Source organism: Corylus avellana, chromosome 5 (assembly GCF_965113065.1).
Source record: "Corylus avellana chromosome 5, dhCorAvel1.hap1.2, whole genome shotgun sequence".
Taxonomy (NCBI): Eukaryota; Viridiplantae; Streptophyta; class Magnoliopsida; order Fagales; family Betulaceae; genus Corylus; species Corylus avellana.
Genome location: NC_142494.1, coordinates 16,823,070 through 16,839,539, shown reverse-complemented (window position 1 = coordinate 16,839,539; position 16,470 = coordinate 16,823,070).

Genomic DNA, 16,470 nt, shown 5'->3' with positions numbered 1-16,470 from the left:
AAATTCTATGTTTTATTTGAATTTTAAGAGTTGTGTTATTTATAATTTAAATAATAGACATAACCCAAAGTTCGTCAAATTATGTTTAGATACGTTTGGTACGCATAATGGATTATTCAATTACGAAAAATAATGGTTATTACTGGGAATAAAGGAAGGTGAAATGAAATAATTATTCTTATTTTTTTAGTTTGGTGACAACACATATTCTCATTAGAATTGAACCAAAATAATTCAAATTCAAATTAAAAAATAAAATAAATGAAAAAAAACCCCCACATTTTTTTTATTATTTTTTAAAGCCCATATAAAAATTTATTGTTATTTTATAAAAAAAAAATAACTAAAACCAATTTGTCAAAGGGGTCGGCCAACAACCACCCCCAACGACTCTTGGGAGTATAGCTGCGACCACCCCAAGGGGGGTGGTCTTTGTTGTTTTTTTTGAAATAGGAATCTTCTCTCATTCATATAAAGCTTACAAGGATGGAGCGGAATACTCCATCCTAACGATATCAGTGATACAATCAGGAATAGTAAAAAGCCACTGGGTAGTTACATTATTCTTTATAGCCATTTTCGATAGAGTATGCGCCACTTTATTTCCTTCTCGACAAATAAAAGACATCCGCCAATAGGGGATCGCTTTTAGCTCTACCTTTATATCCTCCAGTAACATTCCTATTTGGCTCCAGTCCTCCTCTGAAGCATTTATTCCATCAACTACAATCTTCGAGTCACCTTCAAAGTGGATCCGTTGAAAGCCCAGAGATTTGCACAGATTAATCGCCATAAGAACCGCCCCTGCTTCAGCCAAAGTCGGATCAAAGCAGCCCAAGAATGTTTTGCACTGTGCAGCAACAACCATGCCTTTCTCGTCCCGTAAAACAACACCATAACCCACCCTGCCTGAGTCCTTCTTGATAGAGGCATCCCAATTCAGCTTCAACCAACCTGGGATAGGAGCGCTCCACTTCATGCAAACTTCTGTCCTTCTCTTGTTTCGGTGTATAGCACTAGATTGCAGCAAATCAGTGTAAGTTGCTGCAGCAAGTAAAGCATTCTGTACCACTGCAGTAGGATGCCTAAATGTCCCCCCATGGACTACCTCATTGCGTCTGAGCCACAAACGTCGGGTTATGCCTGCAAATTGGATTGTCTCCTCCTTCTTACATTTCCTGAAGACCTCTTCTATAATTTCAGAAAAACTCTTTCCAGAGCATGAGCTCTTTTGTAGTTTGATGCTTCCCACACTCCATACATCCCTCGCCGATGGGCATTCCCACAAAATATGCAAAGCCGTTTCCTCCTCTAAACCACAAATAGGGCATAGGGGGTCATCAATGATCTTCCTTAGTTGCAGATTTTTCTTTGTGGGAAGTATTTCATGGCAAGCCCTCCACAAAAAATTCTTTTCGACATTCGGAACCTGCAAACCCCATATATTTCTCCAGATTGTGCTGTGCCCCTTGGCGGAAGAACTCCCAGCCATCCCCTTTGTTTCCAGTTCCCTTTGAATATAATAAGCAGAGCGGACAGAAAACAATCCATTTTTAGTGCCGCGCCAAATACACACATCTTCCCTATTGGAATGGCTGATTGGTAGGGAGAGAATCAGCTGCACCTCCTCCTTTGAGAATAAACTTTCCAGCAGCTGGGTCTTCCACCAACGTGAGTCCCCATCAATAATTTCACAAACCTTGGCATCCGGATTCAACAAAGAGGGCGGAGAAAGGATCTTGAATGTGGAAGGCCGAGGAACCCATCTATCTTTCCATATACGAGCTGTCGACCCATTCCCTATTCGCCAAATCAAACCCTCCTTTAGTAAAGCTTGAGAACTATGAATGCTCCGCCACGCAAAGGAGGGACGATTACCAAGTGAGGATTCAAGAAAATTCTGCCCCCTGTAGTATTTAGCTTCCATAATGCGGGCTGTAAAACTATTGGGCTGTTTCCAAAGACGCCATGCTTGTTTCGCCAACAAAGCTTTATTAAAACTTTGGAGATCTCGATATCCCATTCCACCATCACTCTTTGATAACCCCAAACGGCTCCAACTCATCCAATGTATCCTTGACTTTTCTTGGTGCCCCCACCAAAATTGTTGCATCAAAGAATTCATCTCCGAACACAACAATTTAGGTAAGAGGAATACATTCATACTATAGGTAGGTATAGCTTGAATAACTGCCTTAAGCAAAATCTTCTTCCCTGCTTGAGACAGAAATTTGATTTTCCAATCCTGAAGCCTTTTCCAAACCCTATCTTTGAGTTTCTTGAAAGCCGCCATCCGGGATTTTCCCACCAATGCCGGTAGGCCCAAATAAGTGTCATACCGTTGTGTGACTGGAATCCCTGCTACCTCGACAATCTCCTCACGGGTGGCCAATGGCGTGTTTTTGCTAAAAAACATTGCCGTTTTATTGCAATTCAGCCGTTGTCCCGAGGCTTCTTCATACTTTCGTAATAGTGATGTCAAGTAATTCCATTGAGTAAGAGAACTCCTGCAAAAAAGTAAACTGTCATCCGCAAAAAAGAGATGACTAATTCGCGGCCCAAACTTCGATGTAGGAACCCCCAAAAGAGCTCCCTCCATGTTTGCTTGAACCACCAAAGCACTCAGGGCCTCTGCACAAATAAGAAACAAATATGGAGAGATGGGATCCCCTTGTCGCAAACCCCTAGATGGGGTTATACTCCCACACGGTTTCCCATTCACCATAACAGAATACTTAACCGATGTCACACACATCATTATTAAATCAATCCACTTAGAAGCAAAACCCATCCGTCTCATCACACCCTCCAAAAAGCACCACTCTACCCGGTCATACGCCTTGCTCATATCCAATTTTACCGCCATGAAACCATTCTTTCCCGACAACCTAGTATGCATAGTATGTAAGGTTTCATAGGCAGCTAGTACATTGTCAGTAATTAACCGCCCTGGGATGAAAGCACTCTGTGTGTGTGATATAATATCAGGCAAAATCAACTTCAATCTATTAGCTAAGACCTTCGAAATTAGTTTGTACAAAACATTACACAAACTAATAGGTCTAAATTCTGTAACACTTGATGGGTGTTTCACCTTAGGGATAAGAGCTATATTTGTCATATTCAAACAAGATGGCATAACTCCCGAGTTAAGAACATCAATAATAGCCCGACAAACCTCCTCACCCATTACCTCCCAATGGGCCTGAAAAAATCCAGCAGTGAAGCCGTCGGGGCCCGGGGCCTTTAAAGGTGCCATTTGTTTGAGTGCCTTCTCAACCTCCTCTTTGGTGAAAACTTTCAACAGATTTTCGTTCATCTCCGTAGTAACTTTTGGAGTTATGGGCTGAATACACTCCCCAATATCTCCTACATGTCCAGCAGAAAATAGATTAGCAAAATAATTCACAAAGGCTACCTGAATATCCTCCGGAGAGTCCCACGTGGCACCCAACTCATCTCTGATTTTGGAAATCAGATTTGTTTTGCGTCGTTGATTGGCACATGCGTGATAGAATTTTGTGTTGCGATCTCCTTTCATAAGCCAATCTGCCTTTGCCCTTTGTTTCCACTTCATATCCTCTTGATCCAATAAGGATTCAAGGTCCTGCTGAATTGTTTTAAGCTCCCCTACTGCCCGTGGAAGGTCACTGCCTTGTGCTTCATTTAGTTGCTGTTTTAGTCGTTCGATAGCTGCTGGTGCCATGCCAGACACTCTCCTTCTCCATCTGGAAATGTTATTTTTACAGCTAGATAACTTCTCCCCCAGCTGAGTCCAAGTGTCACCCACTACCGAAAGTTTTTTCCAAGCTGTAAGGAAAGCATCTTGATACCCCGGGTCAGACATCCAGCAGGCTTCAAAACGAAAAAACCTCCCCTTCGATTGATTTAAACGCTGCCCCAATAGCTGTAACACCAAAGCTGCATGATCCGAGCTAGTCATGGTTTCAATCATTACTTCGGCATTTGGAAAAAAGTCTCTCCACCCCGAGTTAGCTAGCCCTCTATCCAATCTTTCTTTAATAAACTCATGCCCTTCTCGGCAATTGGTCCACGTATATTTGGGTCCCCTATACTCCAAATCAGTGAGTTCGCAAAACTCCAATGCGGATTGGAAACTACGTAATTGGGTATTTGACTTAACCCCTCCGCCCCATTTTTCCGACATGCACACCACTTCGTTGAAGTCACCCAGGCATAGCCACGGGTCCGGAGAGAGGCTTGCCAAATGACGTAATATATCCCAAGCCGCACTTCGTTTAGTAGCATCCGGTTGGCCGTAGAATCCCGTAAATTTCCATTGTGCATTGGAAATTGGATCAGTCACTATACCATTAATATGTCGGCAACTATAATTCTGTATCTCAACCTTAATCTCATCGCTCCATAACAGGGCCAAGCCACCACTTTTTCCGACACAATCCACAACAAATAAATTTTTAAAACCCAGTTTACACCGAATAAACTCCATTTTTTCTTTCCGTGCTTTGGTTTCCATTAGGAAAACCAAAAAGGGACACTTCTCCTTTACCAAAAGGCATAGGTCTCGAACTGTCCGAAGGTTCCCAAGCCCTCGGCAGTTCCAACTTAGGATCCTCATTGCGGTCGGCGGGGCTGTTCAACAGCCGCCGCCATCCCCGAACCATCTTTTGAAATAGCCAAACCTTCATTACAAACAATTGTTTCAGACTCCACCAGATTTAAATCATCCTTTGAATTGCATTTTTTCCGTTTCTCCTCTGTCTGTCCAGAATACGTTTCTACCAGTTTGTCGAAAACTCTACGGTCTCGCTTCTTCGTGCTTATTTTTTCTGGGCTTTCCATGGAAAACAGCTGGTTCCCTTTGATGGACCTTGCCACTTCAGAGATAAAAGGGCCCATATATCCAGTTGGGCTCTTTGAAAATAACTCCTGGTCTAGTAAAGACTCCTTCTGTCGCTCAGTAATGTGATTAGCCTTTCCCCTTATTTCTCCCTGCAATGTGGATTCGCCCTTATTTATTGCATCACACCTGCTTTCCTTATGGGAAATCCGTGTAACCTCCTCCCAAGATCCTGATCTGCCACAATTTCCTCCCAAAGCTTTATTTGAAAAAAGCGCTCCCATATCTTTTTTTGAAAATTCAGAATCTCCTTGATTTCCTCCATTCTTCTCATAATAAATTCCACAATTCCCTCCTTGATTCTCGCCTGAATTGCTGCTGTTACCATAATGAGCTTTTTGCGTCCCCTCTCCCAGAAATTCACCGGCAACACCTCCCCTACCGCCGGTTTGATGAGAGCTATTTGCCTCACGAAATTTCTCCTCCGTCGCCTTGTTATAATTGGAATGGGCTGGTCCCTTTCTTGCCGGAAAGCGACTGTTACTCCGCTCCGTTCTCCTGGTGGGTGAAGGTGCTCGCATCCACGGCCCATATTGGTTTGGCTCCTGTTGTCGGAGATTGCTTCTCCTAGGACATCCCAATCTTCCATGACAAATAGCCCCACACTGATAACAAAATTTAGGTAAACGTTCATACTGAAATTTAATCAGATGCACGTTTCCTTCAATATTAATCTTCCTACCACGCTGAAGAGGTTTTGTTAGATCCATAAGGATTTTAACTCGGAGGAATTCCCCCCACCCCATACCCCGGGCATCCGTATCCACCGCCTCAACCACTCCCATGGAGGCACCGATTTTGCGACCAATCTCCCTTCCCATACAAGCTAATGGAAGATTGATCATCCGCACCCAAAACGCTGCCTTGTCAAAAATGAATTGTGATGGCGATTTGGTTCCATCAAAATCCTCAAGGAGAAAAAGGTTCCCTTCGAAGACCCACGGCCTCCCCTCCATCACCCTTTCCTTATCCTTGGGATCACTAAATTCGATCAGAAACAAGTTCTCCCCAAGGACTTTGAAAGTAAAACTGTCTGAAAGTTTCCACCATTGCATAAGAGATGTTCGGATCGTCTCTCGACTAATCATCCGATCCGCCACCAACTTTGCCAAAACACAAGCTTGACCAAAAGTTTCCCCTTCGATCAGCTCCTCCCTCTGAAAAGACAATTCCACGTCCTCATCCTCCGTCAATGATAGGTTCTCCCACATTGTAGCTAGTTCGTCCGCCATTCGGAATCAAAAAACACCAAAAAGATTATATTCTTTCACAGGCCAAACCTGGAAAAATCAATACCTTCTCATCTAAGATTGACTAGAGAGAAAACTATAATCCATATAATTAAATGTCTGTCTCATTCATGTATGATCTAATCAATATCAAAATGGTGGTCTTTGTTGTAATGCTACAAACATTGGTTCTTATTTTACCCATTGATTATTTTTTGATCGTTTTACATTAAGTCATCCTCATGAATTTTATGAAAAAATTTCTAGCTTACATTTTACTAGTCGTTTGCATTAAATCACTTTCGAGTTTTATGGAAAAATTCTCAACTTACATTTTTCGAGCCGTTTCTCATTAAATGAGCTTCAAGAAAAAATCAACTTCTGATTTAAACAGTTTGTCATTCACTCATGGGCTTTAAGAGAAAATTTCATCTTGCATTTTTTTTTACCGTTGGTTATTAATGGTCTTTAGTAAAAGCAATGATCAGCTCAATTTTGTATAAATTGAGCCCACCTACCAACGTCAAAAACTTACTTCTTTGGCTCCAAAAAAGGATCGTACAACATCTAAACCCATATTCTATTTGTCCAACAAATTTTCTTTTCATAAGCCATTGAGCTATATTTTGGTCTTCCTATTTGGTGTGGTTTTTGTCCCTCGTCTTCTTTAATCAAAGGGTTGTTCATTTGATCTTCGTTACTTGGGAGTGCGTCATTAACGAATTATACACTAAACCCATATTCTATGTGTCAAGAGATCCAATTGTACCGAGTTATACACTCCGGGAGGCACGAAATCAATCTTTAAGGATAACGCTTTTGCGTAATTCTATAGCTTTGTAAAATTTTTCCTTGCTTTAATTTTATTTACTGTATTCTATTTATATTATTGTTAATTGTGATCGGATTAATGTTATTTAGTGTCAACAAGAATTTTTGTATCATCCCATTATTTTTACAACAATCTTAAGGGTTGATTATGGATGCATAAATTCTTGCCATTACTAAAGTTCTTCCAGATGCTACAAAAATTAAACCTTTTGATGGAAATAATTTTAAACGTTGGCAACAAAAGGTTCTTGCAGTTTTAGATTTTACAAAAATTTCTAGTGCTGTAACTGAACCTAGACCAAATAAGCAATCTGAAGAACTATCCGAAGAATTAAGAAATTGGGAGTTAGCTAATAAATTATGTGTGAATACTATATTGAATTCTTTATCTAATGAATTCTTTGATGTTTATTGCAACTTTACTATTGCTAAAGATTTATGGGATGAATTATTTGATAGATATATGATTGAGGATGAAGGCACTAAGAAATTTGCTGCAAGCAATTTCTTACATTTTCAAATGACTGATGAGAAGAGTATTACTTCTCAAATTTATGAGTTTCATGACAAAGTAGCTGAATTGACCAAAGAGGGTGATGGTCTATCCGAAAGTTTTGTGACCCAATGTCTTGTTGAAAAATTATTAGACTCTTGGAAGGAGTATAAACTTCATTTCAAACAAAAGAAGGCTTTTACGAGTCTTCAACATACCATAGTGCATATTAAAATAGAATAAAGGAATAGGCCATTGGAGAAGGTTCACAAAGCTAAGGAAATTTGACCATAAGCCCAAAGGCCTCCACAACACTTCAAGAGATTTGACCATAAGCCCAAAGGAAAGCCTTGGAATAATAGTAAAAGAAGATTCAACACTACTCATTCTCTAATACAAAGTTTTTTCTGTGGCAAAACAGGTCATTATACAGATGTGTGTAAGCAAAGAGCTACCAACAACTACAAAGGATCAACATCAAGAAACAAGGCAAATATGACGGAAAGAGAAGAGATCATTGCAGTGGTGGTATCCGAAGCTCACATGAGTACGAAAGTAAACGGATGGGTGATTGACTCCACATCTACTAGGCACATTTGTGAAAATAAAGAAGACTTATCTTCCTACACACCGATAAAGGAAAACACCGAGCGAGTAATTGTTGGTGACAATAGATCTATGCCAGTGGTAGGCAAAAGGAAAGCTCTCTTAAAGCTAACTTCGGGTAAAACCCTTTCACTCTCTGATGTTCTACATGTTCTTCATTTTTGACACAATCTTGTTTCAGTACACTTGCTTGGTAAGTCTGGACTTAAAGTTTTATTTGATGGTGGTATTGTTACCTTAACTAAGCATGATGTCTTTGTTGGTAAATGATATGAAGATCAAGGTCTTTTTGGATTAAATGTAGCTAATACCATTAATGAAAATTCATCTTCTTGTGCTTGGTTGATTCTATTAATATAGTAGATTTGGACATGTAAATCTTGGGTACATCAAGAAAATGAAAGAAAATAGAATTATTAATTCACTAAGTGAAACCAATATGGATAAATGTGAAGTATGTACTGAGACTAAAATCACTAAGAAACCTTGTAAATCTATTACAAGAAAAACTGAAATTCTTGGCTTAATACATAGTGATTTAGGTGATTTAAAGTACACATTGACTAGAGGTGGTAAAAAATATTACGTGATATTTTTTGATGATTACTCTAGATTTACTAAACTTTATTTATTAAAATCCAAAGATGAAGCTTTGAAAATATTCATAAAATACAAAATTGAAGTTGAGAATCAAAAGAATAAAAGGATTAAGAGATTAAGAACCGATAGAGGTGGTGAGTATGAGTCTAATCCTTTTAAGGAATTTTGTGAACAAAATGGCATAACACATGGAGTTACACCTCCTTATTCACCGGAATCTAATGAAGTAGCTAAAAGAAATAGTAGAACTTTGAAAGAAATAATGAATGTTATGCTTGTTAGTTTCGGGTTACCCACTAACATATGGGGGGAAGCCATTCTTTCGACTTGTCACATTTAGAATAAGGTGCTTCATAAGAAAACCGGTAAAACTCCTTGTGAACTTTGGGAAGGTCGTAAGCCTAATTTGGAATACTTCAAAAGTGTGGGGGTGTTTGGCAAAGGTTATGCTACTCAAGCCTAAAAAGATGAAACTCTGTTCTAGAACTTGTGATTGTGTTTTTATTGGTTATGCTTGCAATAGTTCATGCTATAGATTCCTTGGTATTAAAAGTAATGTTTTATATTACAATACTATTATTGAATCTGAAAATACTATTTTCTTTGAGCATATGTTTCCTTTGAAAAATAGGAAAATATTATTGCATGAACCTTCTATTACTTCTAATGAATTGTTGATGATGTGCAAGAATTGAGAAGAAGCAAGCGAGCTAGAACGAAAAGGAATTTCGGTAAGGATTTTATTGCATATATTGTTGATGATGATCCAACATGTTGTAATGAAGCAATTAAATCTATTGATGCACCTTTTTGGTTAAAAGCTATTAATAATTAATTGGATTCAATTATGTCTAACCACACTTGGGAACTTCTTAAGTTACCTCCTAAAACAAAACCCATTGGTTGTAAGTGAGTGTTTAAGAAGAAACTTAAACCGGATGGTACAATAGATAAATACAATGCACGCTTGGTAGCTAAAGGCTACAAGCAAAAGCAAAATATTAATTATTTTGACACTTACTCTCCGGTTTCTAGAATTGCATCAATTAGAATATTATTTATTATTGCTTCTATTTATAAACTTGTTGTACATCAAATGGATATTAAAACTGCTTTTCTAAATGGTAATTTAAAAGAAGAAATTTCTATGGACCAACCCGAGGGACTTGTAATCCCTAGTCAAGAATACAAAGTTTGTAAATTAGAGAAATCCTTGTATGAATTAAAAGAAGCTCCTAAACAATGGCATAAAAAATTTGACAAGGTGATGTTTTCTAATGCATATTAGACAACATCACTTTGTCAAATTTATAGCAAGTTTAATAATAATGAAGATGTCATTATTTGTTTATATGTTGATGACTTACTTATTTTTGGAACTAACATTGATGTTGTGCATGAGGCTAAAAGATTTTTTTCATCTAATTTTGATATGAAAGATATGGGTGAAGCTAATGTCATATTGAGCATTAAAGTTCTTAGAGATAATAATAGTATTACTTTATCTCAATCACATTATGTTAAAAAGATGCTTAAAAGATTTGAGCACTTTGATTATTCACCTATGTCTACTCCATATGATTCTAAAATCTACTTAGTTAAGAATCACGGTGATAGTGTTTTACAAGATAAATATGCACATATCATTGGTAGCTTGATGTTTTTGACAAACTGTATACACCCTCATATTGCATATGCTGTTGGTAGATTGAGTAAATATACTCAGAATCCTAGTGTTGAGCATTGAGACGCTATTTCCAGATTATTGAGATATTTAAAAGGCACTATTAATTATGGTTTGTCATATTATGGTTTTCCTACTATATTAAAAGGGTATTGTGATGCTAGCTGGATTTTTGATTCTGATAAGCTAAAGCCTATTAGTGGCTATGTGTTCACCTTAGCTGGAGGGGCTATTTCTTGGAAGTCCTCAAAACAGACTTGCATAGCCAGATTCACAATACAGGTAGAGTTAGTTGTCTTGGAGAAGGCTAGAACTGAAGCTGAATGGTTAAGGAACCTATTAATTCATTTGCATTTATATGCTAACCTAGTTACACCTATTTGTATTCATTGTGATTGCCAGGCTGCCATAGCTCGAGCCAAGAGCAAGATCCATAATGGAAAAAGTCGACATATCCATTTAAGGCACAAATTGTGAGGCAGCTTGTCGAGACAGGTATAATGTCCATGGACTTTGTGAAGTCAGAAAAGAATTTGGTAGATCCTTTGACCAAGCCACTAGCAAGAAGGCTGGTGAGTGAAACATCGAAGGGGATATGACTGATACCCAAGTGATGACACTATGATAGTACCCCACCTCTATGATTGGAAATCCCATGAATAAGGTTTAATGGAAAACGAAGTCACAAGTGATCACAGTGTGGTACTGTCATTTTATGTTTATTCACTATGTCATTGAGAAGACTAGTGATGAGCCCATCTCTATGGTGTAAGACAGTACAAAGATGCAGAGTGATTAAGGATGAAATTAAAACTCTTAATGGATTCATAGTCCCTACCTGTTGGAATGGGGTGTTCCGTGCACATATTCTTGATGGATTCCACCTATATGAGTGTGGAGGTGGTGCCGCTTCCTATGAAACTTGGGTAGGTCTCTATAGCACACATGAAACCTAGGGGCGCATGGCCTGTATAAGGTGCCAACCCGCAAAACAGCCCATTTTTTTTTATATTATTTATTTATTTATTTTGGAGAAAGTTTTGTAGGTGATAAGTTTGTTTAAGTTATGGATTTGGTTAAAAGAGTCTAACTCTACCACAATTCATTAAGTTCCTACTTATTTATCCTAGGTGTGGTTAAAACTTTCCGGTACCACATCGATGCATGCTTGCAATCTCCTTCTATTCTAATGTTTGTAACATATGGGGGACTGTTATGATGTTACAAACATTGGTTATTATTTTACCCATTGATTATTTTTTGACCGTTTGACATTATTAAGTCATCCTCATGAGTTTTATGAAAAAATTTCTAACTTACATTTTACTAGTCGTTTGCATTAAATCACTTTCATGAGTTTTATGGAAAAATCTCAACTTACATTTTTCTAGCCGTTTGTCATTAAATCATCTCCATGAGCTTTAAGGAAAAATCAACTTCTGATTTAAACGGTTTGTCATTTATTCATGGGCTTTAAGAGAAAATTTCATCTTGCATTGTTTTTTACTGTTGGCTATTAATGGTCTTTAGTAAAAGCAATGAGCTCAATTTTTTTATAAATTGAGCCCACCATAAAAAACTTACTTCATTGGCTCCAAAAAAGGATTGTACAGCATCTAAACCCATATTCTATTTGTCCAACAAATTTTCTTTTCATAAGCCATTGAGCTATATTTTGGTCTTCCTTTTTGGTGTGGTTTTTGTCCCTCATCTTCTTCGATCAAAGGATTGTTCATTTGATCTTCGTTACTTGGAAGTGAGTCCTTAACGAAGGTAGACGCTATAGTTTAATCCTAGAAAGTTGCGTGTCAAGAAATCCAATTGCACCGAGTTATACACTCCGGGAGGCACGAAATCAACATTTAAAGACAATGTTCTTGCATGATTATATAGCTTTGTAAGATTTTTCCTTGCTTTAATTTTATTTACTGTATTCTATTTATCTTATTGTTAATTGTTCAGATTAATTTTATTTAGTGTCAACACGAATTTTTGTATCATCCAATCATTTTTACAATATTGGCCACCCTCAAATGCACACCACCCCCGACTTTTGTTATGGGTGGCTAGCCACCGATAGTTTCTTCAATTTTGGTTTTTTTATTCTTAGGTTATAAAAAAATAAAATAATAATGTGGATTTTTTCTTTTTTGGAAAACTCATTCAATTTTTAAAGGAATAGTTATTCTTTTCATTTTTAAAGGAATATGTTTTCATCTTCGTAGGAAAATAATTGTTCCCATGAGAATAGCTATTCTTAAGAATGGTGTATCAAGCAAATGAACAACCATTTCATAGGAATAGTCATTTCATTCCAAGAACTTATTATGTGAACCAAATGAGGCCTAAGAGTTTTTATTAAGGCATGTATTTAAATATGCTTTTGTACTCCAATGGATATAGAGTTATTGAATAAACAGTTTTTGTTCAAAGTTTTTATTAAGGCATATATTTAAATATGCTTTTGTTTAGGGTTTAGGGTTTAGGGTTTAGATTTCTCTTCTCTTTGGATTGTGTGATTTAACCCATTTTCTATTCCCTTTTCCTATATTATGCTTCCAAATTCGTTTTTCCTGATATTCTTATTAGAAGGAAAACTAATGAAGCAGCCAATTCTTAAAAAATAAAGACTAATTCAATTATTGGTTGAAACTATCATGTTAGTATTGTGAGATATTTGTGAAATAAAATGTAGTTTCTAACATTTTTGATTAAGTCCATATACCCCCTAAAGCTTCTTCTTCTTCTTCTTCTTCTCCTTCTCTCTTTATCTCTTTGGTGAGACTTTACTAAATTTTAGGGGTGAAAAGGTTGTTGAGGTTAACGGTTAGTGGCTAAAAGCGCTAACCGCAACCGCCTAGGCGGTTAGTAAATTTTACTAACCGCCTCTGCTAACTGCTAGGCGAAGGCGGTTAGTAAATTTTTTGCTTACTTTAAACAATTTTTTTTTTTTTTTTTCCTTTTCTTGGCCATTTTAGCATTAAAAATTGCTATATACAAAATCCTTGCTGGTCACCTTCTACGAATCTACACAACATATAATACAAATAAAATTACGATTCTTGTAAATCATCACTTCACTTTTAGTCTTGTACACAACATACAAATAAATATATATAGTAAAACTATATATATTATAGGAAATATACAAATAAATACGTTATATATATATATATATATATATATATATATATATAAAATAAAACTATATATATATTTCAAAAAAGCGGTTAGTGCTTAGTGCGGTTAGCGGTTCTAGATTTTCACCTCTAATAAATTTATCTTCTCTTTGGATTGTGTGATTTAACCCATTTTCTATTCCCTTTTCCCATGTTATTCTTCCAAATTCCTTTTTCCTGATATTCTTATTAGAAGGAAAACTAATGAAGCAACCAATTCTTAAAAAATAAAGACTAATTCAATGATTGGTTGAAACTATCATGTTAGTATTTTGAGAAAATTGTGAAATAAAAATGTAGTTTCTAACATTTTTGGTAAAGTCTACATACCCCTCAAACTATAATTCAATTGACAATGTCTTTCCAAAGTTTTAATTGTGATAATATCCCTCAAAACTACCAAAACATTGTCAATGTTCTCCCAATGACGAAACTACCCTTAGTAAAATAAAAGCAAAAAAAAATACTAAAACTTCTAGAAAAAAACTAAGACTAAAAAAAAATCCAAGGGTTGGGCAAAATTAAAAAAAAAAAAAAAAAAATCATTTTTATAAGAAAAAAAATTATTATTTTTATATAAAAATTGAATATTTTCGGTGTTTTTTTTTCTTTTTAATTTTTAATTAAAATTTATGATTAAAAATAAATAAAAAAATTTTCTTTAAAAAATAAAAATAAAAATTTTCGTTTCTTAAAACATTTTTTAAAAAAATGAAAAATCGTTTTTGAATAAAAATTTCCGTTTGAAAAATAAAAAATAAAAAATTTCGTTTTAAAAGATAAAATTTTTTAAAAAAAATTCTTTTCTTTTTTTTTTTTAAAGAAAAAAAAAAGAAAAAAAAAAAGAAAAGAGAATCTTCTTTTTTAAATTAAAATTTTCTTTTTTGAGAAAAATTAATTTTTTTTTATTTTTTTTTATTTATAAAGGTATTTTTGGCTTATTGATAAATCTATAGGGACATTTTTTTTTATTTTTATCTTTTTATTAGTTTTGAGAGGAATATTGACAATATTTTGACAGTTTGAGAGTGATATTGTAAATTAAAAGGTAATTTGAAAGGGTGTATGTGGCCTTAAAAAAAGAAAAAGAAAAGAAGGTTGTTCTCTCGTTGAAGTGACCATTGACAATGTTTTAGGGCCCGTTTGGGAGTGCGATTTCAATAAATGCGATTTTAAAAATTGCGTTTTTAAAATCGCTACTTTTTAAAATCGCATAGGCGTTTGGTAAAACATACTAAAAAATACTTTTTTTTTTTTTATCAATTGAGTGTTTGGATAACATTAGCATATAATTGAGGTTTCATGACTAAATTACCAATAAGGATGAACAAGACAGAGATGATGAATAAAAAAAAAAGGGTTTTAATATATTTTAGGTGGGTATTTTTGGTATTTTTTCATTCTCGTTCTAAAAAAGGTAACTATTGAGCCAAATATCTTTTTAATAAAAATCGTGATTTTGTTTTAAATTCCCACTTCTTCAAATAAGCACCCTCTAATCAGCTTATGGAAATCGCAGATTTTTTTGCGATTTTAAAATTTGCTTATTTAAAATCGCAATCTCAAACACCCTAAAGTTGCGATTTGGTTTAAAATCGTAGATTATTTTTTAAAAAACGCACTCCCAAATGCACCCTTAGTAGTTTGAAAATATTGTCATAATTGAGAATTTGAGAAATATTGTCAATTGAGTTATAGTTGAAGAGAAAATCAGATCCACATTAATCTTTAAAAATTGCCGGATCAGCAATTTTGACATCTACGGCCAAAATCATGCCACGTTAACCACCTGCAAAACCAAAGTTGTAGACCACTTTTTCATTTCTTTGTTTTTTTTTACTCATCATTTTCTTCGTTTGTTCTTTCTAGTCCCTTTCATCTTATCATTTTCTTGCTGATAATACTTCTTGCCGGACTGAGGGCCATCCATCTAAGAAAATCAAAGAATTTAACAAGGATCCAAAACACACCGGGGTAGATGGCCTTAAAACTTAAGAGTGTATTTTGAAAAGGAATTCTTTGATTTTCTCAGCTAATGTTAGTTTTTCACATTATATATGATTTTTTCTTCGAGGTTCAAAAAGGACAGCCATGGGGTTCTTTATAATGGAAGCTCAATCACCAGGGGTTGAAATTTCTAGTCCTAATAAATAAACAAACGAAACTTCTATTTTATTTTATTATCAAAATTTTATAGGAGTCAGATCTAAAACACACAATTACATGATAATGAGATTTTTCTCAAACGATTGGGTTAAAAACCCATTTGTCAACGAGACACGTATGTGAGGAGAGAGAGATGGGGTCAGCGAGTGAAGTAGGCTGTCCGTAGCTCTCAAAGAAGCGCGAATACGAGGGCTATCACCATCGCTGATCTAGGCTCGTCGCCGCTGCTGCCTGGCGTTGGTGGTGGACGCACACCGGCGTGGTGTGCATCCTGCGATCTTGGCTGTGGCAAGACGCGTCACCTGCCATCCTGCGGCTTGATGGCAGACATAAAAAGGGGTATTCCGGCAGTGGATCCGCTGTGTGCGTCGGGGAGTGAGGGGCTTCTTTTGGTGGTCAGGTTTTTGAGTTCTCTTTTCTTTTTTCCCTGTTCCAGCCTGCATCCTTTGAGAACTGCGTTGAGAGCAGTGTGAATAAGAAAAAGACCCTGCGTCACTACGTGGATCAGGATTGATGATGTGGCTATTATTGAGTCGTTGATTTAAATAACGGTTTAGATTTTAATTATTGCTGCTCGGCAATTTTTAAGAATTCTCGTCGATCCGAATCCTTTGAGGGGTTTAAAGAAAAAAAATAAAAAAATAAAAAAAAAGGTTGTTCTCTTCTCTTGTTGAAGTGGCCATTAAGTAGAGCTGACGAACAAGGTTTAAAGATGCAGAGCTGCTTCTATGCGGTCCTCCATTAAAATGCTGACACCTCACCTAATACACCATAAGAAAATAAAGGGTAAAATATAAAAT